Source organism: Lathamus discolor, chromosome 5 (assembly GCF_037157495.1).
Source record: "Lathamus discolor isolate bLatDis1 chromosome 5, bLatDis1.hap1, whole genome shotgun sequence".
NCBI classification, from domain to species: Eukaryota; Metazoa; Chordata; class Aves; order Psittaciformes; family Psittacidae; genus Lathamus; species Lathamus discolor.
The window spans coordinates 72,405,751-72,429,460 of record NC_088888.1 but is presented as its reverse complement, the minus strand read 5'-3'; positions in this window follow the sequence as shown (position 1 = coordinate 72,429,460).

Here is a 23,710-nt window from a genome sequence, read left to right as displayed (position 1 = left end):
TTTAATTTTAATATTGCCTTCAATTATTATATTATGTTTTAATCATAATAAACTATATTCTAGTATTTTTATGTCAGGGTTATGGCATTGGTGGATAAGGGAAGAGCAACTGATGTCATCTACCTAGGCTTGTGCAGGGCATTTGATACTGTCCTGCACAGCATCACCATCTCTAAACTGCTAGTCATGTACTTGATGGACTGGAACAGGTTGCCCAGAGAAGCTGTGGCTAACTAAGGGAGTAAGATTCAGATTTTAAACCTAAACTTGGATGACAACTACAGCAGCTCATGAATAAGAAATGCTCATTGTGTTTTATCCATAACTGGGCATAACATAAAGGAAATATATGGCAATTAAACAAAGAGATCTGAAGTGATTTCCTTCCCCTATCTTTCTGACACAGTGTCTCTGCCAGGATTTTTCAGACAGTCCTCACCAAAAATTCTTAAGAGTTCACGAGTAAGTTCAAAAAGTAAATCTTGCTTCTCCTTTCTGAATCATTAAATATAGACTCATAGAATAGTTAGGGTTGGAAAGGATCTTAAGATCATCTAGTTCCAACCCCCCTACCATGGGCAGGGACACCATGTAGTTTGGAATTATCTTCCTTTTGATAATTATTTTTCAGTAAGTCCTTTCTAAAGCATGATAGTGTGTATATATATATATGTATATAATTTTTTTTTTTTCCTCCTTAGATAATACCTATCCATGTTGGGGGAATGCAATCAAAAAAAAAAGAAATCCACAGAATTTACAAAATTCTATTTCAGTGATTAAAATTTGCATTGGGAATTAAACAAATGTTTGATGTCGCCTCAATCTGAAGATTTTAATGACAGCTACTATCAGTTTTATCTGAATTTGGAAATTTTAACTACAGATTTTTATTTCAAGAGGTAACAATCGGACTGTTCAGAGATTCGCTTGTAAGTTAATAAGATTATGCTATGTAACTTTCTCAGATTTTTATTCTGTTTTCTAAAGCAGGAAGGGATCCCGTTGTATGACAAGATTAAATGGTATTATACTGTATTTAATTTCAATAACATCTGGAAACATCCATATATTTGAAAATAAATTGTGCTGGCATTGTGCAAGCTTTCTGGGGAACTGGGACTTTATTTCAGATATGCACAGTGCAATGCTCATGTGGCATATTGAAAAGTATGGATGATGAAATGATAGTATTCAGTAACACTTAAATATTCTACCTCAGTCAACACTGAACATTTAAAGATGATGGAAAACAAAATATACATGAAGAAGTTAAGATTCCTCTCTAATCTTTTAGAACATTCATCAACAATATTTCATGCTGTTGAAGACACAATTACTATGAGCAGTAGGATAGGTCTCTACCTGTGTTAGCCTTCATAAATAATAAATAAGCCTTCAATATATAATTAATGTAAACAAAGAAAGTGAAAACAAGGCACCTTCTCCAACCAGAAGATTATTATGAAATACTACAATTACATAAGATCTTGAATTTTATATCTGAGCATTGTGTGACTTTTTAGTTTCCTCTATTGTAAACATTGTCTGTCCACAGTAATCTTCATCTACAATTTAGTACATCCTCAGTCTTATTTAGATTTTAACACAACAGTTGCTTATTTTAGTCTCGACTGTCTGCCATCAAAGCACTAAATATAGCTGAGTTTTGTTGCTTTGGTTATTAACTGATGAGCAAGATTGTTTACTATGTTAATCAGTGCATTATTACTCCTGCCTTGAAGGCTATTTATACTGATGCTGAATATTTCAGTTAATTAGAAGAAGTCATGCTGGATGCATAGATTTTGTATATAAGGTTAATTTCAATGTTGCACTTACTCCTGCTATTAACCATATATCAATGGTTTAACTACCCCATTTGAATTTGTTTAGTCTATGTAAAGATTCCCTAGAGCTATAAGGCACTATGGCACATTATGGCACTATATGGCACATTGCACTATGCAATGTCTCTTAGAATATCTACAGTAAATATCAGTAGCTGAATGAAAATTATATGGTGATCTCAATCATTTAACATCCACTATTCCTTGCGACCCCTGCAGAAAGCAGCAGTGGAAGCAATGTTGTTCTGAATGCTTGCATGTACGAAAATGCAGGAACCTCAGAACATTGAATGCAGTAGAAAAAGTTAATTTCTAAAGTACTAATAAGTTTTCTTAAAAGCAAAACTAAGGCTAATAGTTTTGAGACAGTTGTTTGTTTTTTTCATGATCCAGACATTATTACTGACATATGCTAAGGAAATTAAACTCCCACGGCCAAATAGAACAGTAAAAGATCTTCTGGAAACATTTTAAAAAAGCCCCAAAACACTGGGAACTGCATGCTTGGAAATGTGGCACTGAATTTAGCTCATGTAGCAAGAGATTAAAGAATATTGATGCTGAGAAGCACACACCCACAGGTGCACCAATAGCCTGCACCCCATGATATTGTTTGGATTATCTTTGATTACATATTATAATTGGCAAAACAAAAGGTAGCATGAGGAAATCAGGGTTACAAACAGTACACGAACATGGAAATGTGGAGGAAACACACACCATGGTAAACAATCAACCCTATAAATTCATAGGCTCCTGAAAGTATTATGTGATAGCAAGAACCTAGTAAGAGGTACAGATAAATATATGACTGAAACAAAACAAAATGTATAAAGGAAAAAAAAATCCAGCAACTTACTTCTCATTTGATGACATGATGTCTGAACTCAGTAAAGGATGGAGAGCAGGATATTAAGTAACAAATTAAAAGTTCTGATTTCCTTTTATATGATAGACGTATTTTGGAAATTGTAGCATCAAGATATCTTTGACTGCTGTAAATGCTTTAATGAAATACATAAAGTATCATGAAGTGTCTTTAAAAAGGTTCTAAACAAAGCATGATATTTCTAATGGAAACATAAGTGGTCTTTTTTTTTTTTGTCTTCATAAAATATCTTAATTTAAAAGGAGATTATACAACACCATAAGAGCAAATTTATAATTCATGAAATTAATCTATTTTTTAAATAGATATGCATTGAGAAATACCCACTACAAGCACAAAAAAAAAATAGGAACTACATTAAGCCTATAAAATGGCAAGAAATGGTGATGATTTACAACACCACTTCTATACTAGAAAACAGCATTTGAAAATGAATTGTAATGTTGAAGCCCTGAAAGTCAGCAAACACTGGCTACATGCAAGTAGGTTTAAGAGTTACAAGTCACCATGATCAATTTTCCTTATGCTTAGTGAATTCAGTCTGTAGGTAGCCAGCAGCAGAGCAATAATGCTGTTCTCAGAGAATATTTCAAGACTGTGGGAATACTGCTCTTCTCCAGCTCTTCCTTTCTGCAGTATATTTTGCATTCCTTAGCTGTCTTTTGGCATGGTACCCTCAATCCCAGAGTTTGCCTTCTGCTTCTGCTTTCCCCTCTCTAGTTTGGCCTTTGGCTCCCCTACTGTTCTCTTGGCCATGGTTTCAGCCCCCTAGTCTCTCTGATCCACTTTCTGAGCCTCTTCATATCTTTCTACATTGTTGTCTCACTCTCTCCTTTGTCTTCTCCCTTTTACAATGTCGCACAGTTCCCATATGGCTTTGATTAATGCACTCTTCCCTAATACTGCATAAGTAGGACAAGGCTGAAGAATTCCACAAAGTGTTTTTAGAAGCAATTTCCAGATTCACAGTGGAAGAGAATGGAAAAGCAACAACTTACATGCTATAACTCCCATGAAGCCTGTGTCCTGTTGCAACCACATGAGGGATTTACTACTGGGACACAGAAATTCGTGGATTCATGGATGCAATCTGCTTTAGCCTGTTGTCTGGGCGCTAACAGGCATCTACCATATGAAGACTACTGTCAGCCTGACCTGAATAACTCCTTGCCAGAGTGGGAGCTATGCTTCCCTTCTCACTATGCTACCTAGTTTTTGGTCAATAGAAACTTTATTTGAGCCTCAAACAAAAGGAGCACTTGTCTTTAACAGACTTTTATAACTTTCCCTAACTTCAGTACTCTTTTTGCTTTCATAGCTCATTCTTCTAGTGCAGATTTGGTGAAATCAGCATTAACCATAAGAAAAAGTAGTACGCCTAAATCACTTTTTTTTTTTTCATGGAGGAGAGAAGCAAGATGGCTAAAAGAAAATCTTCTGAGTATGTGTTTTTCTTTGCAAAAGCAGTGATTATATTATCTACCTATAGTAATTTCATTTATTTTTCATGATTAGTCAGTAAGAAAAAAGGGATTAGATCAGTGCATCTCCTCAGGGCTGAATTTTCAGGCCTGCTTGAGAAGAGGCACAAAAGGGTCTTGTGGAGAGAAAGATCACAGGCAGTAACTCATAACTTCATCCTACCTAATTTGAGGCATCTAAGTGAAAAACTGAGGAGTATAGTCAACCTTATAAAGTCAAAAGAGAGAGCTACTTGAAGGGAGAGACCTAGATACTCTCAGAAGAAAGTTCATATCTTGGGCTGAAAAGCTTTCTGAAGGTCTGTATCTCTCCCATTGATCAAGAAAACTAGAAATGTTACAACCCTACCTTAGGTGCCTTCCTCCATTCAAAGTGGAATGAACACAGCTCAGAAAGTATATCTTAAAATAACCTGGGGCGTGTGAAGCTAGGGATAGGTATCTAATATAAAGATATAAATTGCTATTTGCTTAACTACTGACAGGTACCTTTCATAGCTGTCAGGGCCCTGAGGGCAGCTACAGCAGGACCTGTCCCTGTCCTGCCCTGGCCCAGGACCCAATTTCACACCCCTGGCCCACCAGCCCCTGGCCCAGCAGTGCCATAAGAGGGCTAGTCTCCAGTTCCCTACATCCCTGCCCTGGCCAGCTGTGGGCCCTGCTGAGCCAGGCCCACCTGCAGACCTATGTCCTGAGCCAGCGTCTTCCATGCCTGTCCCCAGGGAGGTGCCTGGTACCCAGGCTGGGGCTTTCCCAGTGCCCCATGGCTGCCCTGCTCCTGGCTAGGGTGGTGGGATGGGCCCTGTCTGCAAAGCCTTGCCATGATGAGCCCCAAGGAGCCCCTGCCATTCCGCCTGGGGAGCCTCTGGCCCTGCTGCGCCTTGGTAGCTTTTCTTTTTCATTTTCTTCTTTCCACTTCCCTTTGCTTCATTTCCCCTTTAGTTGTGTCTCTGCTTTTAGAGAATAGATTTGTCTTATATCTCTTAAAGCAGGATCCTCAGGGGCATTTAGGTGCTTAATGAAGCAGATTAGGACTACTAGCATTTTTTTGCACTGCCTAGGCACTTCAGTTCTATTGAACACTCAGCACACGACCATCCTTTCCTCTTTACATTCATTTATGTTGTCATTTGTATCCCCATTACCCTACATTCTTGTTCAACATCTTTGTCGCTGACATGGACAGTGGGATTGAGTGTGCCCTCAGCAAGTCTGCCAATGACACCAAGCTGCGTGGTCCGGTTGATACGCTGGAGGGAAGGGATGCCATCCAGAGGGACCTTGACACGCTTGTGAGGTGGGCTGATGCCAACCTTATGAAGTTCAACCACGACAAGTGCAAGGTCCTACACCTGGGTCGGAGCAATCCCAGGCACAGCTACTGACTGGGCAGAGAAGAGATTCAGAGCGGCCCTGCCGAGAAGGACTTGGGGGTGCTGGTCAATGAGAAAATGAACATGAGCCGGCAGTGTGTGCTCGCAGCCCAGAAAGCCAACCGTATCCTCGGCTGCATCAAAAGGAGCGTGACCAGCAGGTTGAAGGAGGTGATCCTGCCCCTCTACTCTGCTCTTGTGAGACCTCAGCTGGAGTATTGTGTGCAGTTCTGGCGTCCTCAACATAAAAAGGACATGGAACTGCTGGAACAAGTCCAGAGGAGGGCCACGAGGATGATCAGGGGACTGGAGCACCTCCCGTATGAAGACAGGCTGAGGAAGTTGGGGCTGTTCAGCCTGGAGAAGAGAAGGCTGCGTGGGGACCTAATAGCAGCCTTCCAGTATCTGAAGGGGGCCTATAGGGATGCTGGGGAGGGACTCTTCGTCGGGGACTGTAGTGACAGGACAAGGGGTAACGGGTTAAAACTTAAACAAGTTTTTAAACATTCTACATTTGGCAGAGGCTTGGTGGACTGCAAACCTGAGGTAAGATGGCAGATATCACTGGAAATCATAGAACCAGAGAATCATAGAATAGTTAGGGTTGGAAAGGACCTCAAGATAATCTAGTTCCAACCCCCCTGCCATGGGCAGGGACACCTCACACTAAAGGCTTCATCCAACCTGGCCTTAAACACCACCAGGGATGGAGCACTCACAACCTCCCTGGGCAAACAATTCCAGTGTCTCACCACCCTAACAGGAAAGAATTTCCTTATATCCAATCTAAACTTCCCCTGTTTAAGTTTTAACCCGTTACCCCTTGTCCTGTCACTACAGTCCCTGATGAAGAGTCCCTCCCCAGCATCCCTATAGGCCCCCTTCAGGTACTGGAAGGCTGCTATGAGGTCCCCACGCAGCCTTCTCTTCTCCAGGCTGAACAGCCCCAACTTCCTCAGCCTGTCTTCATACGGGAGGTGCTCCAGTCCCCTGATCATCCTCGTGGCCCTCCTCTGGACTTGTTCCAGCAGTTCCATGTCCTTTTTATGTTGAGGACGCCAGAACTGCACACAATACTCCAGCTGAGGTCTCACAAGAGCAGAGTAGAGGGGCAGGATCACCTCCTTCAACCTGCTGGTCACGGTCCTTTTGATGCCGTCCAGGATACAGTTGGCTTTCTGGGCTGCAAGCGCACAGTGTCGGCTCATGTTCATTTTCTCATTGACCAGCACACCCAAGTCCTTTTCTGCAGGGCCGCTCTGAATCTGTTCTTTGCCAAGTCTGTAGCTGTGCCTGGGATTGCTCCGACCCAGGTGTAGGACCTTGCACTTGTCATGGTTGAACTTCATAAGGTTGGCATCAGCCCACCTCACAAGCGTGTCAAGGTCCCTCTGGATGGCATCCCTTCCCTCCAGCATATCAACCGGACCACACAGCTTGGTGTCATCGGCAAACTTGCTGAGGGCGCACTCAATCCCACTGTCCATGTCAGCGACGAAGATGTTAAACAAGACCGGTCCCAACACTGATCCCTGAGGGACACCACTCATTACCGGTCTCCAGATGGACATTGAGCCATTGACCACACCTCTTTGTGTGTGGCCATCCAGCCAGTTCTTTATCCACCGAGTGGTCCATCCATCAAATTGATATCTCTCCAATTTAGAGAGAAGGATGTTGTGTGGGTCAGTGTCAAACGCTTTGCACAAGTCCAGGTAGATGACATCAACTTCTTTACCCTTATCCATCAATTCTGTAGCCCCATCATAGAAGGCCACCAAATTGGTCAGGAGAAACAGAGCAGGGAATGGATAACCAAGTGGAAAAAGGGATAACAAATCAAGTTTATATGTAATGGTCTATCTCATCACTCTGCAGAGCTTCCATTACTGAAGGGTACCAAGCAAGCTGCTCTATCGCACCTATGGTGCATGGGCAATCAATTGGCACATGTGCGGTGAATTTGCTTTTTGCATGATCATGAGCCATTCAGTCAGAAACTTGGTAAATCCTCATTAAAATAAAGAGAGCAATAGATCACCATTAAAAGCAGTATGCTTACCTCCAAAACCATTAAAGGCGGCAGTTTGATTCAGTGTTGAATGACAAAGGAAAGGAGTGAATGTCCTAAACATAAAAGAATGCTTACGCATATTTCGAAAGGCACATATGTAAGTGTGGGATGGGGATCTAGAGCTTTTAAGAACAAGAAGGGAGCATTAGAAAACATTTAATGTTTGCCATTTGTTTCTAGTATTGAAAGATCATTCAGAATGTAATGAAGAAAGCTGAAATGGACATTCAGTAGTTTTATTCTAAAAGATAAGCATATTGTGGGCTAAATCTTCCGAAATCAACTTAAGAACTAGCAAGGGACAGAATTCAAGATTTTGTCCAAGGTCTTTTGAAAACTGGCTGCTGCGCAGACTTTTGAGGTGTTTTACAGACAATGATGTGTATTGTTTGCCTCTTTATATGGCTCTGGAGGTGATTGCTGTGCTGAGAATAGATAAGGTAATTGGCACCACGCTGAGGTAAGATTAGGAAAGGCAGATTTATATTACACTGGGTGATGTTGTGAGAGCAGTAATTCCAAAAGAATTAAAAACAAAATGAAATTCAATGTCATATAAACATGAGCCCTTTATCATTTGGGGTTGAGAGCAGGGGGGAAGTCAAGCAAAAACCTCCAAGTGAGCAAACATGTCACAAAGACATTGCAAATGTAGTGACAGGTGGTCCACGCAGCAAAAGACATTGTTTGCCATCTACCAAATGACTAAGACAGCAACACAGTTTCTTTACAAATGAGCTTTCCTCTACAAGAGTTTTGCATCACAAGGCTCTAAGATCACTTTATAATTCCCTCATTTGGTTTGTTAACACTGTTCCATGCAAATCAATTGCCAAATAATCAGAATTAACCAGTATCTTTACCCAGATACTAATTCGGACATTCCACAGACTTTCTCGATGAAATAGAGAAAAGGTTGCTTTTCACTGGGAAGATCAGCCATGCCTGCAATGTCAGCCATCCTACTCATGGCTGCGCTAAACCTTGAAGTCCGTTTCCTGGAAGAATCTTCTGTACAACCTGCAGACATTATGCATGCGGTTGGTTTCCAATTAGCAAGCACAGGGGAGGACTGGAGCATTCCAAACAATGGGAAAACTTACCTAATGCTACTGCTTGTAAGCTAGATTTAGCTCTTGAAAAACAGATTGAGATGGCACTTGTATTCATTAATAATGCATGCCTTCCAGAAAAAGCTTTGTGTGTAAAAGCACATCACTAGCTTAGGCCCAAAATTAGGATGATTGTATTCATTTAGGTCTGTGCCTGCACCAAAAAAACTGATAGTCCAGAACTTGCTTTTGTGAATCCATTTTTGGTATCTAAGCTTGTCTGACATAATTTTCACAGGACTTACAAACTATACAAGTTTTCCATACACAACAGAGTTCATTGTCTAAAGCTGTCAGGTAGATTGAGTTGACAATTAATCAGTTAGTTAAAGACAGAATTAAAATCTGTTAAGTACCCAGGGATTGTGGTCTTCCTGTGGGATAAAACACATAGAAAAAAAATCCACCAAGAGATTTTGTTCAATCTCCAGCTCTTAGTTGTCAGGGAGAGAAAAAAATCAGGTTTTATTTTTTTTTCTTTCAGACATTCTAAATCGTACATATATAGGTGACTTTAGTCATGGAATTACTCTTCCATGACTTAACAAGTTCATCACATATCTATAGCCATGCAGAATATCATGAATACCTTTAAAGTCAGGAGAGACAAATGGATTCTTTTTTTCCTCTGGGCATGCTTCACCATACCCTTTTTTAATATTTTAGGAGGAAGAAATTCCTGGAAGTGCTAGCATCTCTCCATTGTCTATATAGAAGGGAGTTTGGATGATTAGATCAGATGTTGATGTACACTGCAGACACACATTTGGGCAGATGAATCCCATTTGAAATAACTGCTGTAGCTGTGATGATATGATGAAAAAGCATTATTAAACTAGCTTACCTTGCCAATCCTTAGCACAGTCTGAAGCAGAGATTCTACACGTTGCTGATGTTGCATGTTACATTCCAAATCTGAACTATCATACTATCCTGGATGCCAAATTCTCAAAAGGTGTCTTGCTTTTTTAGGATGAAAGGCCATAAAGAAAAGCATGGAATATCATCAAGAGAATTAAAGAAGTTTTAATCTTTTAGGAAGAAAAAAAAAAGAAGTTATTTAGTATGGCTTGAATAAAATGCTCTTTACTTATGAAAAAAGGGACCTGATTCTTAAGTAGAGGTATTTTATGCCTTTCATATCTTACACCATTGATGCCTTAAAACAGGAATTACTTAAAAGCTGCAAGGCCTACTTTGTATGTATTTGGTTCAGGACGAAAACATATGCATAGGAATATTAAAATGTAACCTTCTGTAACATTTATATTTCTTTTGAGAAAGCATTTGAACATTTCTAGTCTTCTGTAGATATTATATAGTTTAAGATATTTGTATTGTTAGTCAGATGTGCCAGTGTACTGTCATGGTGAATTGCTCTTAACCCAACGAAGGCCTTTCTTAGTGACACTAGTGACCTGAGGAAACTAAGGATGTGTTAAAAACAGGTACAGCTGATCAAATACCTATATGAACATATCTGTCATATTGGAGCTCTTTTATCACATTGGAGTTTTTGGACTGGTTTTGGGGTTGATAAATTGAAAGATGAGGTCATTGCTTTTACTTAAAGGCATTTTGGTTAAACTAATGTGATTGCCAGTTAGTACAAAACAAAAAACAACTCTCTTTACCCTCTCCACCCCATCTATGGAAAGCAGTCAGTACATTTTAAGGGTGATTCAGAAAGCTACAGAAATCTACCAAAATGTGTTTGGCAAGACATGATACACAGAGTGATGAGGCAGACCACACGTCCTTCTTCAGAACAAGAATCAGGCTATAAATTAGATTTCTCATTTCTTGGGATCCAGATCCCGGAATTTTTTAGGAGAATTCCAAGAAACTGGGACTCATTCTTCTCAAACCAAAGCTATTTCATTCTCCTTAAAAGCTGATGACCAAAGATGGTTCAAAAAAGAAGGGCTGTTTGTTGTTTTTTTTTTTTACCCACACTGCATTTTGTGAGACAGATCCCATAGATGTGATAGTGTTTCCATGATGTTTAAAAAAGCTAATGCTTTGCCTTTGTTTGGGTGAAAAGTAGATACCACATAGTTTCATTCTGACAGAAGAGAAGGACTTTGTACTCACGTTTGAATCATGAAACTTGCTGGTAAAAAGCTGAAAGCCCTTTACAATCCAATTCCTTAAGTTTTAGAAATCAACTAAGTAGGAATTTTCAGGATTACAGATTTGGATCTGAGCTCCTAAATTCAATTGAAGCCCAATTTTAGATGCCTAAATCCGTTTTTTTTTCCTTCCCTTTCCTTCAGTCCAGTACTTGGTGATTAGCACTAAGAAAATAAATCCGTCTGCCTTCTTTGATACAAACATGGCTAGACAAGTCTTATTCCTAACAGGTTTTTAGTATCTTTCTTTCTAACTGAAACATCTGAGCTGTTAGCATGAAGAGATTCCAGAAAATACCTATTAAATAACAATAAAGTGATGGAATTAGAACACTGCTTAATTCTATTGTCTTACAAGTCATAACACCAAGGACATCTCTAAAACATGAATCAACTAACTATACTTCCAACAACCTTCAAGAGAGAAATGGAGAAGAAAGGGTAGAAGCTTTTTAATATGTTTTCTTCTGAAAGACAAGGATAGAATTATTTGATGTGGATAATTAAAACAAATTATGTTCCCATCACAATGTTTACTGTATTTATGCTTGATAATACAAACCTTGCAGGAAGCCTAAAGCAGTGTCTTAAATGCTAACTAAGGAAACTGAGATGAAAGACTACATGTACTGTTTGGTGGCAGAATATGTTAGAAACATTACCACTGTAGAAATTTTTCAGGTTAAAAGGATAAAATCATCACAGAGACATAAAACCGTTAGACTTCTGAGAAAAAAAGAGTCCCTACATTGTTAGCTATGCTTCACACCAGCTGAGGTTGTGGGACAAAAGGAAAAAAAAAAGAAAAGATAACATTGATAAGCAAATTACAGGGAAAAGATTTAGTTGGACTATAAAGCAACATAAGCAGAAAATTTGGGATAGATCATGTTGATCTAGCTAGAGCCTAAAATTCTCATCAAAATCTATGTTTATGGTTAGTTTCTTTGTTTATAAATTTATCTTTAAAACTGTTTTTTTTTCATAAAAGAAAACAAAAACCAGAACACCTACATTCTTCAAGTTTAGTAATAATGGTATATAACACAGTGCAACATATAGTTGCAGAGACTAAGATTTGGCAGAGGTGGTACACTCTCTCAAACGTAGCTCCAGACTCCCCAGCTTCATAAAAGTATCAAAAAGGGAGAAGAATTTCTTAGCTACACCCATGATTATTTTTTTCATTTGATAATAGTAAACCAAACTATTCTAAACCTTTACAGTAGTTCTCAAAAACTATTTTCTAAACACACGAGGAAATTAAAGCTTCTAAGAAATAAGCAATGAATAATAATTAACAAATGAAGAAACTAGGCTATCCAGCAGTTTTTCCTCATGAAAGTCGAGAAATTATTTTAAACACTTACAAAAATAAGCCAAATACATACTTTAGGTAAAAAAATACCAGCAGCTGCAGAGAGTAGAATCTTTGAGAAAACTATTTGCAGAAGACAAATTAGCAGAATTTTAAAGCGGCAAACATTAAAATATGGTAATAAATGAATGGTAAGAAACAGTAATAAATAAACAACAGTTCTGAAGAAAAATTTTTAAAATGATAGATAGTATGTATGTTGTTTAGAGGATTTCAGAATTTTGTGAACACTAATAAATAAAAGAGCTTACCATTTCAAGACTAGGCCCTCTGAGGGAATTTGTCACCTAATCTCAACTTTTGGTATCCAAATTTGAAACCTCAATCCACAGTGTTTTCAGTGAGCTGGGACCCAGACTACCTGGACATGTAAGTTCCTGCTAACATCCTTGCTGCTTCTCGTGAATGCTAGGTGCTTAAATGCTAGATGGCATTTACTCCTTTCAAGCTCTTTCCTGTTTATATTGATAGTAGCAACTGTTCTCTATCATGATCACCAAGCTGGTCCTTATGTGAAACACTTCAATAATAAAGTAATGCTTATAGAGCCACTGGAATATTGAAAATCTGGGAATGGGAGATTTGAATTTATAGGAGTGTGTGTCATGTTCTGTAGAAAGCTTCCTAACACAGTGGGTCAAATTCTTGTTCTACGGCTCTTTCACATAGTGAAAATTATTAAAATATCAGTGGCATCAGGGTGAGATGTATAATTTGAGTGTACTTACACACATGCCTGTAAGACAGTGAGCAATCTAAGTAAAAGTCATCATGCTGAATAAGAAATAGGGATACTTGAATTTCTGCCTCTAGGATTTCATCTGACTACATTTGTTACTAGACTATTCAATGTGTGACCAGAAAATAAGAGAGACTGACATTTTGATCTCCAATAATGTATTCACTGAAGTGAGATCACAGGAGAAAGAACAGTCCCAGTCTCAAATTGGATGCTTATTTCACTGACAAAGGAAGGCAGTGTTCCATTTCCCATCTATGCTTTCTGTGCAGTAAATGTCTCCATAATCTGCACAGTGTGTTTTGCAAATCTTATTGAAAGTTTATAAATTTTCCTCAGTGTTGTTCTGCCTATGTCTATCAAATAGCAATGCAGATTTCACAGGCTGGCAGAGTACATGAGAAAGGGATACTGTCAAAGAATCTCAGGCACCTTCGTGTATTTAGCTCTTAAAAATTTAGGATTGTTATATTATGGTTCAAGGAAACATAGCAAGCATGGCCCATACACATAAGTGAATACAGCTGTGGAAGTGCTGGGTTTCTTCTTGGGAATACAACTGCATCTACAGTCAGAAAAATGAAGAAATAACTGACAGCCGTAAATCACACAGGACAGTAGTATACAAAGAATTAGAAAATAAAAAGGAAAAAGGAAAGGATTACAGTTAATAAGGTGACTGGCCTAAATACAGTTCCATCAGAGTTGCCTAATAAAGAGGCAGGTCAGAATATGGAACTGAGTAGCAAAAGGAGCAATATGGAAAGAGCTAGAAATCAATCTTCAGATAAAGAGGATCTCCAGACAAACTTTCAGGAAAGTGCAAAATGCAAGATTGCATAGATTGATGAGATCAAAATGTTGAGGTAAAACTTGATACATATTTGCTTGTGGTAATTATAAGCTGTTATCAGGAGTCATTTTGTTTTACACCAGTCATAAAGCATTTTAATGTGTTTGTGTGCCATACTGGTGTTTGAGCTTCTCATGGACTGCAACTTTCAGACTGTTATTTCTATGGATAATAAAAAATTATATATATTACCGAACATTACCTAGCAACTTTTTAAAGACAGAATATCTGCCTGGTCAACAAGGAGTTGCACAGAACATAAGGAAATTTTTCAGAAGGTTTTTCTTTCTTGGTTCGAGACAACTCTTTTTATTGACCATTGCTGATGCTTTAAAGCTACCTGCTCCTTTTCAGATCTCTAGAGAAGTGCTCTTCCTTATGGTCCCCCTGTTTTTTCTACAGTGAAACGGGGGTAGCAGACTTTAAACTTGCATGACTGATTCTTATTTAACTTACTTACTGCAGTGGTTTTGCTATTTGAAAACTGAAGATGGGGTCTTTCTTCCCTCAGAATTAGAGCTAGTATATGATTGTCCTAGAACGGAAGCTCGAAGTGGAAATTCTAGAAGTGCAATTATGTATTTGTAGAATAACAGAGGTTGCAAGGGACTTCTAGAGCCTTGCTTAAGTCCTAAGGCCAGCTTAAAGCAGGTTCAATTACTGCAAGTCGTACAGTACAATGTATTGTTGGGTTTTGAATATTATCAAAGATGGAGACTTCACAACCTATAAGGGCAACCTCTTCCAATGTTTAACAGTCTTCACAGGGGAAAATTTTTGTCTCATGTTCAAATGAAACTTCCTGTATTTTTAATTTGTGATCATTGCATCCTGTCCTTTCATTGGATATCACTGAGATGAATGTGTCTTATTCATAGTTATTCACATACTGCCTTCAGGTGTTTATACACATTGATAGAATAATCCTCTCCTCAGGGCTAATAACAGGAGGCAGTTCCTCCTCCTATTATAAATAAGTTCCTTCCTGAAATTACAATATGAATCTATCTCTGTTCTTTCACTGAAGAGGAAGAAGCAATCACTTGCATGTGTTGATTATATGCAGATAGATAGATAGATATGCATCTAGATAGACAGATGTACATGTATGGAAAATATAGCCAACTCACCCTTGGAAACCCAAATTGGTAAAATAAATTTTTAATTTAGCTTTGAATATTCTTGGATTCAATAGTTATTATTCTCTGCTGAGGATGTACTGTTACTAAGTCTAAATCCTATTAATAAGAAAGCTTTGACTTTATTGCTGATGAAATGTTTCCTATTTATGTATCTTAATGCAGCTGGTTTTTCCTCAGATGGGAAATTCTCAAGTATCCAGCGTCAATGCCATTGAAAAGTTATTCTTTATATTCAGTGGTAAGCTGGAATAGAGAGAAGAACACGCAAGCGATTTGTTCACAGCAACCTATGAAGTTTATCTGTTGCATCTTACACTAAGAACAGGATTTTCAGGATGTCTTTTTATTTCCAACCTAGAAGTCATAAGTTTGGGGATTACCTTGACATGCAAGGTCTATCCTTCATAAAATGAGGTATCACTCTGTTAGTTGCAGAGCAAGGTAGATTTTTCCCACACTGCCATTTGCCATGGGAAAATGTCATGGTAACACTGGAGCCAAGGCTAATGATCTATTTTATAATCACTAGTTAAGAGTTTCCTCAATAAATGGGAATTATGAAAGACAGATTTTGCAGACACCTTCATATTTTGGCCAGCAACCCTATAGCCTTGCCTGTGTTCGACTTACTTCACTTGAAAATATCAAAGACTATAAATAGACTAGCCCTTCCCTATTCACTCTTGGCTATAGATATATGAAGACAGTCTGTTTGACATCAAAGTCATAGTGGGGAATCTCAGCCTGATCCAAGTTTAGGGTTGCACCAGCTGTGGGTTTTCTTTCCAGCCAAACTGTAGCATAAACAAAATTATTTCCTGTCCCCATTTTAAATGTAACTGAGTTTCAGCATCACCAGTATTCTGAATGCAATTTCTACTGTCTCTTGCAAACAGGGATTTTTGCAAATGTTAGATCACTGTATATGGTGCATTAAGGAGTAGGTGTCTCTAATTCTCAATAGTTACTGTCATTCCTGTGTAAGAAAGTCTATGTTGGGATCTGGAAGGTACTGAGGAGTCCTTATGAAAAACAATCAGATTTGGGGCTTACCTTCATAAGTAAATAGAAGTAAGAAATCATGTGGTGATAGGGCACAACAGCTCTTGAGAAAGAAAATAATGACAACTAGAACAATTAGTTTGTATCCTCTGTAATGAAAAAGAACTTTGAGAAGCTGGGGTTAGAGAATGACAATAAGATGAAAAACCAGAGACTGGTCACTTGGTAGTCTGACAATATATCATGCAACAAACAAAAGATTTGGATCAGAAAGGCTTTAAATACAATAGCTATAGTGAGGTACATTGGAATAAGTCAAAGATTTCAAATTATTTTTTTCTAAGGAGTTATTACTTATGCATATTACTAATTGTAAAGAAGTTTTTATTGCCTAGCAGTTGCAGGTATCACTTTTTCTGTTCATCGCCAAACAGTGGTAGTCTACAGGTATGCCCAAGATTGCTCAAGATTGCAGACTGATCTAGTCACATATTATAGGACCCCTTCTTTCTTTCACACTGCTAACAGTGAAACAACTAGACTATGTTCTTACCAATTTGAGCAATTTTGTGGGTTTTTTTTTTGCTACAGAGACACCCTGAATCTAGAGAGCTTGTTGTGGTTTAACCCTCCCTCTTCAAAGAGCAAGGAAATTAACAAAAACAAATGAGGCAAAACCTCAGCTGCTTACCATCAGCCAACTAATGAACAGTCCTTGCCTAAGCAACAGCAGCCCTGCCAAACTTTCTCCCCAGTTTTTATTGCTGATCATGATGTCATATGGTACAAAATATCCATTTGGTCAGTTGGAGTCAGCTGTCCTGGCTGTGTCCTCTCCCAGCTTCCTGCCCTCCACTAGCCTACTTGCTGGAAGGGTGGCATGAGAAGCAGAAAAGGCATTGATGCTGCGGAAGCACTGCTCAGCAGTAACTAAAACATGGGTGTGTTATTAACACTGTTTTAGTGACAAATCCAAAACATAACACCATACCAGCTACTATGAAGAAAATTAACTCTATCCCAGCCAAACCCAGCTCAATTTTGATGAGTATTAATAATAATTGCTATGAGGAATTCTGCACATCAATCCCTGGTTAAAATGTACATGTATTATCATGTAGATCTGACTGCAACATGGTCACACCAACCTTCAGGAAAGCAAAAGTCTACTTTGCATCAGAAGTTCTTTTTACTTAGAAACGTTTGATTGCTCTGAGATACAGGTTTTGAAAGGTAATCTCTAGCTTCTATATTTGACCATACTTGGGTATGCATAACCAATAGTATATCATATTAAAAATATGAAAAACATGACCTCTTACGTACAGTTTAAACATAAAGTTATATTTCTACTTTACAAGACAATCACAGTTAAAATGAAATACATAATGAGCTTTTTTTTTTTTCACAATGTAAATCTTAGCTACTAAGTAGAGGTTTAACATATTGAATACCATAACGATTGTATTATTTCAGCTTTCTACTCAGCTCTTGTGAGACTTCACTTGTGTGAAGTATTGTGTGCAGTTCTGGTGTCCTCAACATAAAAAGGACATGGAACTGCTGGAACAAGTCCAGAGGAGGGCCACGAGGATGATCAGGGGACTGGAGCACCTCCCGTATGAAGACAGGCTGAGGAAGTTGGGGCTGTTCAGCCTGGAGAAGAGAAGGCTGCATGGAGACCTCATAGCAGCCTTCCAGTACCTGAAGGGGGCCTATAAGGATGCTGGGGAGGGACTCTTCGTCAGGGACTGTGATGACAGGACAAGGGGTAACGGGTTAAAACTTAAACAGGGGAAGTTTAGATTGGATATAAGGAAGAAGTTTTTTACTGTTAGGGTGGTGAGGCACTGGAATGGGTTGCCCAGGGAAGCTGTGAATGTGCCATCGCTGGCAGTGTTCAAGGCCAGGCTGGACAGAGTCTTAGGTGACGTGGTTTAGTGTGAGGTGTCCCTGCCCATGGCAGGGGGGTTGGAACTGGATGATCTTACGGTCGTTTCCAACCCTAACTATTCTATGGAAACAGCAACTCTCATATCAGTTACTGAATCAAAAGCAGAGTGATAATTAATGGAAAACAGTGAAGGTAGCTTTTCATTGACTGACTAAATCTGTTTCTATATTAAAGATAACATTTTCTGTTACATACTCTGAAACTTGAGAGTTACAACTATAGTTCCTCAGCTTGGCATATAATTAATGAGTTGTATCCTCTGCTGTATTAAAAAATTGAACAAAAACTTAATGGCCAAAGAGCTTATATATATATCTTCAAAAATAACAAATAAGCAGAGAGATAAAAAGTGTCTAAGTTGTTCATAATTCTCTAGGAGCTGACATTTTTAGAAAATTAAGCACTGGCACACATACACAATCAATAGTTGTACATCCTGTGAGACACTGAACCAACCCTCACTCTAATGGCTCACATAGTTAAGTAAAGCTTGCAATATTGATAGTCTTTGTATCACAAAGTTAAAATAATTTAGTAAACTAAGGAGAAATAAGCTGAAATTCCCAAAAGGAAGGTGAAAAAAGAAATGAATTGAGCATTTGCTCAGGATGGCCCTGTAGTTGAAAGGGTGAGAGAAAAATCACGTTGACAACTTCAGATATTTGTCTTAAAAGTAAGCCTCTCCAGAATCCTTTGTTGTAACTGAATATTTGTATATATGCATATGTGTACATGGGTATGTGTATGTGTACGTATGTGTTTTAAGCAATTGCAGATTGCTGTAATGGAAGTGTTTAGATGACCGACAGATCATGCAAGGCATTTACTTTGGAACACAACTTCAATAAATTAATTCATTAACAGCACACATTGTGCTAATGGTAAACTCTTATCAGTGACCTCTACAATTACAAAACTCCTAGCATTTATGTCCTAATGTAGTTGTGGGTATACAGTACCACTTGGTTGATTCTATATAGTCACTGAAGATGGGAACTGCCCTTGATGATCTTCAGCCACTCAGATTGAGGGTTTTCTCTCAGAAGTTTGATTTTCCTTGTTTATACTTGTTGCTTTTATGCTGTTGCCTCACTCCCCGAAAGGCTAGGTCTCATTTTCTCCCAATAGAGCTTATCTGCTTTTTCCTTTTGTCTGTCTCTTGCACATTTGGCAGGAGGTCCCATCTGCTTGCATTCTCTTATTCATATCTTGTTCTTTGCCAGCTTGAGTGTCTCCTAAATTCAACTACATCTGTTCTTTACTCCTTTAGTGGTCACACATCCCACATGACTATGTAAAATACACCTTGTTCCATCTGTTGTTGGCAGTTCCAACCCACAGCTACAAAGTGCTCACCTACTGCTTTTAGTTACATATTTTTAATTATGTTTTTATTTGGGTTCAAAGCAAGATTTATTTATATAGTGATCAATACAAATAGAAATATACTTGAATGAAGAGCGAAATACAGTACAGTGTTTGAAGTAAAGGAACTTAGCAGCTGGGAAGAAATAAAACTGTAAATGTAGTAGACAAGGATATCCTTCATATTAGTCTCCTGAGTTGGCTGGAATTTTTGTCTGTTGGCTTGTATTGGGTTTGCATGGCAAGGTGTTCACAGAAGGCAGATTGCAGGGGTGGCTTCTGTAAGTACCTGCTAGAAGCTTCCCTCATGTCTCATAGAGCCAATGCCAGTGGGCTCCAAGATGGACCAGCCATGACTAAGCCCATCAGTGATGGTGGTAGCACCTCTAGGATACATATTTAAGACGGGGAAAAATCCTTTACAATAGCAGTTGCAGCTGGAGAGCATGGGAATAAGATTATGTGAGAGAAACAACTCTGCAGACGAGTGCAGAAGGAAGGAAGGAAGTGCTCCAGGCACCAGAGCATTTTCCCCTGCAGCCTGTGGTGCAGACCATGGTGAGGCAGGCTTTCCTCCTGCAGCCCATGGAGGAGCAGATATCCACCTGCAGCCCACGGAGCACTCCACATTGGAGAAGGGGCGATGCCCAAAGAAGCTGTGATCCCATGGGAAGCCAGCGCTGGTGCAGGCCCATGGCACGACCTGTAGCCCATAGAGAGGAGCCCACACTGGAACAGGTTTGCTGGTAGCACTTGTGACCCTCTGGGTCACACTGGAGCAGTCTGTGCCTGAAGGACTGCACCCTGTGGAAGGGACTCATGCTGGAGCAGAAGAGTGTGAGGAGTTCCCCCATAAGGAGGAAGGAGCAGCAGAAAAAATGTGCAACAAAGTGAATGCAATGCCTATTCCTCTGTGTGCCTGAGTGTGGAAGAGGCAGAGAACTCAGAAGTACAGTTAAAACTAGGAAGAAGGGATGGGTAAGGGGAGTTGTTTTTTTAAGATTTCTTTTTATCTCTCATTATCCTACTCTGTTTTGCCTGTGGTGGTAATTCCTGAGTAATGTTCCTGTCCTTATCTTGACCCATAAGCCTTTTGTTATATTTTGTCTCCCCTGTCCAGCTGAGGAGGGGGAGTGATGGAGAGGCTTTGGTGGGCACCTGGTATCCAGCCACAGTCAATCCACCACACTGATTTTCCACTTCTGCTCTTTGCTCAAAACTTTGCTCAGTGACACAGATTGGTTTCCATGGGCTATGATGCCAAGGATAAAAAAGACCAGGCAACTAGGCAACCTCGCAGTCTTTCCTGACCTAAAGCCTAAAGCTAGAACTCCTGCAATTGTTTGTCCCTTTTATCCTCTTTTTATGAAAAATTACAGTAGTCCAAGAATTAGTAACATGATTACATGAGATCTTTGGGTTGCATGACTTTAATAATAGTTTGGAATTGGTTCGTGTTTACAAAACAAAGCAGATCTTTTGCAAAGCTCCAATATAGATTATAAATAATTTTCAGAGGGAGAAAGCCAAGTACACAGAGGTTAACTAAATAGCCCAAAGTCACTTACAGAGCTGGAATCCGAAATAAGAATTTGTAGACACAGGTCAGTGAGCAACAGTGGTGGAACCTGCCTCTATTTTGGTATGGCAGTCACGATGATATGATTCCCTTAGGAGTTCCATTTTAATTTGTCCTGCATGGGTAAAAAGCAATTTAAATTGAGAAATAACAAATGTCTTATTCTATACAAATAAAAAATGGAATAGAAAGAAGGTCAGAGAAATTACTCAAGCAAAGAAATAAAATTTTCACTAAAGCAGTGGTGAGCTTTTAATCCAGAAAATGTTGCTATTTTTATATTTATTCCACATGAAAAAAAAAAAAAAAGACTGAATTATGAAAGGAGGAAACTACCACTTTAAATTTCCAGGTAAGTTAAAAAAAAAAGAAGTCAGTAATATTCTGGTCTTAAAATAGATGCATCATTTAATAAGCAGTTACCTTGTCATTTAAATAGACATCTCCTGAGCATATTTTAGCTACAATGTGTTCTTCTTAAACATGCCAAATGATAACTTTGTTTCATATATTCTAAAGAACAATTACATGACCTAAATGGTACTTACAGACATAAAACATGAATAGAGTTCTAAACAATAGCTTTATGATAAACAAATCCCATAAGAGAAAACAAAATGTAAAAGACTGGACAAAATGGAGGAAATACAGGAATCGGCACCATTCAATATTGAACACTGAATAAAGCATGTGGAGAGGCCAGACCACAGATAATAGCAACTGAGATGGTCGGCAGAGAACAAAAAAAAGAGAATAGTGGGATGTGAAGGGGACATTTACAGGCACACTGGCATTGTAAGTTTTTAGACTTTCACCGACATACACAAAATGATATGCTTGCCAGAGTGTTTAGAACCTTCCAGGTGTGTAAAAAAACCAAGGGTTCTGAGCAATAGCTAGACTCCAGGAACCTAAAATGGGGCAAAGGGACCATAGTTTTAGATTTTTTTTTATTCTAGAAAAAACTCCTAAATATAGTCGAAAATCAAAGTAGCTTAAAATCTTCTTCAGATGATAAAGGTGTATTTTTCAAAATAAAAAAAAAAAAAACACAATCAAACAGCCACACAAGCAACAAAAAAACAGATATATTCTTTTGCCTTGTTATCACATTAGTATCAGATAATTTAGTGAGATAAATTAATGAGATGTACCATTCCCTGATAGCTACCCATCATCCAGTGAATACCTAAGGTTGTTCTTTGTCAACGTGATTCACAGGATAGCACATATAAATTGAATTATTCATATTGAACATCTGGGAGCATCAGTAATTTAGGAAAACAGAATGCCAAAATACAGAAAATGGGTGCTTATTTTTGGACATAAAGACTAAGCACTGGGTCAAAGTTGTATAATTTTAAAAATATTTCTTAAAAAATTGATCATATATTGAGCAAGGAAGCTAGAAAGCAAGCAAACAAACCAGCAAGCACTTTATTAGGGTCTGGCTCGTGCTTCAGAAGCCTATGTTCAAACTGATATGAATGAATTTTATTTGTAGGCAGAAAAAAAGAAAAATGTAGCAGATGCTAAAATTACTTAAATACAGTAAATTCAGTATTTAACATATCTTATTATATAATCCATAAAATCTCACCCAGTCTTTCAGATAAAATGGTTCTATTATTTTTGTCTAGCAGAATCAGCTTACTTTCAGCATTACAGGGATTTTAGCGCACTTTGCATTTTGCAGAATGGGGCAGAGGACATGAGGAGACAGAAAAGAAATAATTCTTAGGACGCTTACATCAGGTTCTGCAAATTTGACTTTTCGGATTAGCATGTTCAACTTTGTTGAAAGGGAGAAATTCTTTCCTGTTTAAGTTAACACTTATCATGAACTCCAGCACTAATGTGCTGTGGTAGCGGTATATTAAGGTAGCTTATGCTCTGTTTATTTTACAGCATTAAATTGACATCTGTATTTGTTTAACTGGGAAATTAAGTGTACTGATATCCTGAAGCAGGACATAAGGTGTAATTTTTTATTCTGCTATAGGCACTGGAGGAAGAAAATTGTGTGAGTTTCTTCTCAGATGCCTTCATCTTTTCTGGAATAGAACAGAAAATGTTTGAAATCTCCCCATGACCTCTCATCTTTCAGGGAGCTAAAGCAGTTTCTCCAGGTTTCTAAATTACTCCCAGATTATGTTTAGATTGGTCTCTGCAGGGCCAAAGGGTACACATTAAAATTAGATAATACCTTCTTCAGCTACTTTGTCACACACAGTCATACCAATCAGCAGTGGTGACATGTGGCAAGAAAATTCAGTGATAATATTACAATAATGAAGTTGAGAGAAAAAAAAACTTTGTGTGATTAATTATTCTTTGTGCTTCTTAGCATCATTCAAATAATTGTTGTTTAAAAACTTCCTTCTTAGCAGACAGAAATCGCTGAAAAAAAATGCTGATTGAGTCATTCAAGCCACTTGAAACATAGAATCATACCTTTCATCTTTTCTATCACGTCAGTGCTCATTACACTATGACAATCTAGATAAGCTATAAAACCTACCAGAAACAAACAAAAAAAAATACAATACGCGTCAGATATTAAATACAAGGCACTTAATTTAACTAATCTTCAGTGTAACAGGAGTTACATACACAGCTAAGTAATAAAAGCAATATTCTTATTCATACCAATTCTACTGCAAGAGTTATAAAGTGACAGATATTAAGAAAATCTCATGAAGACCTTATTTAGATGGATAATGACTGTGATGCTTCACTTGCACTTGAGCAAATTAAGAACAATGTAGCCAATAAATACAGCATCGG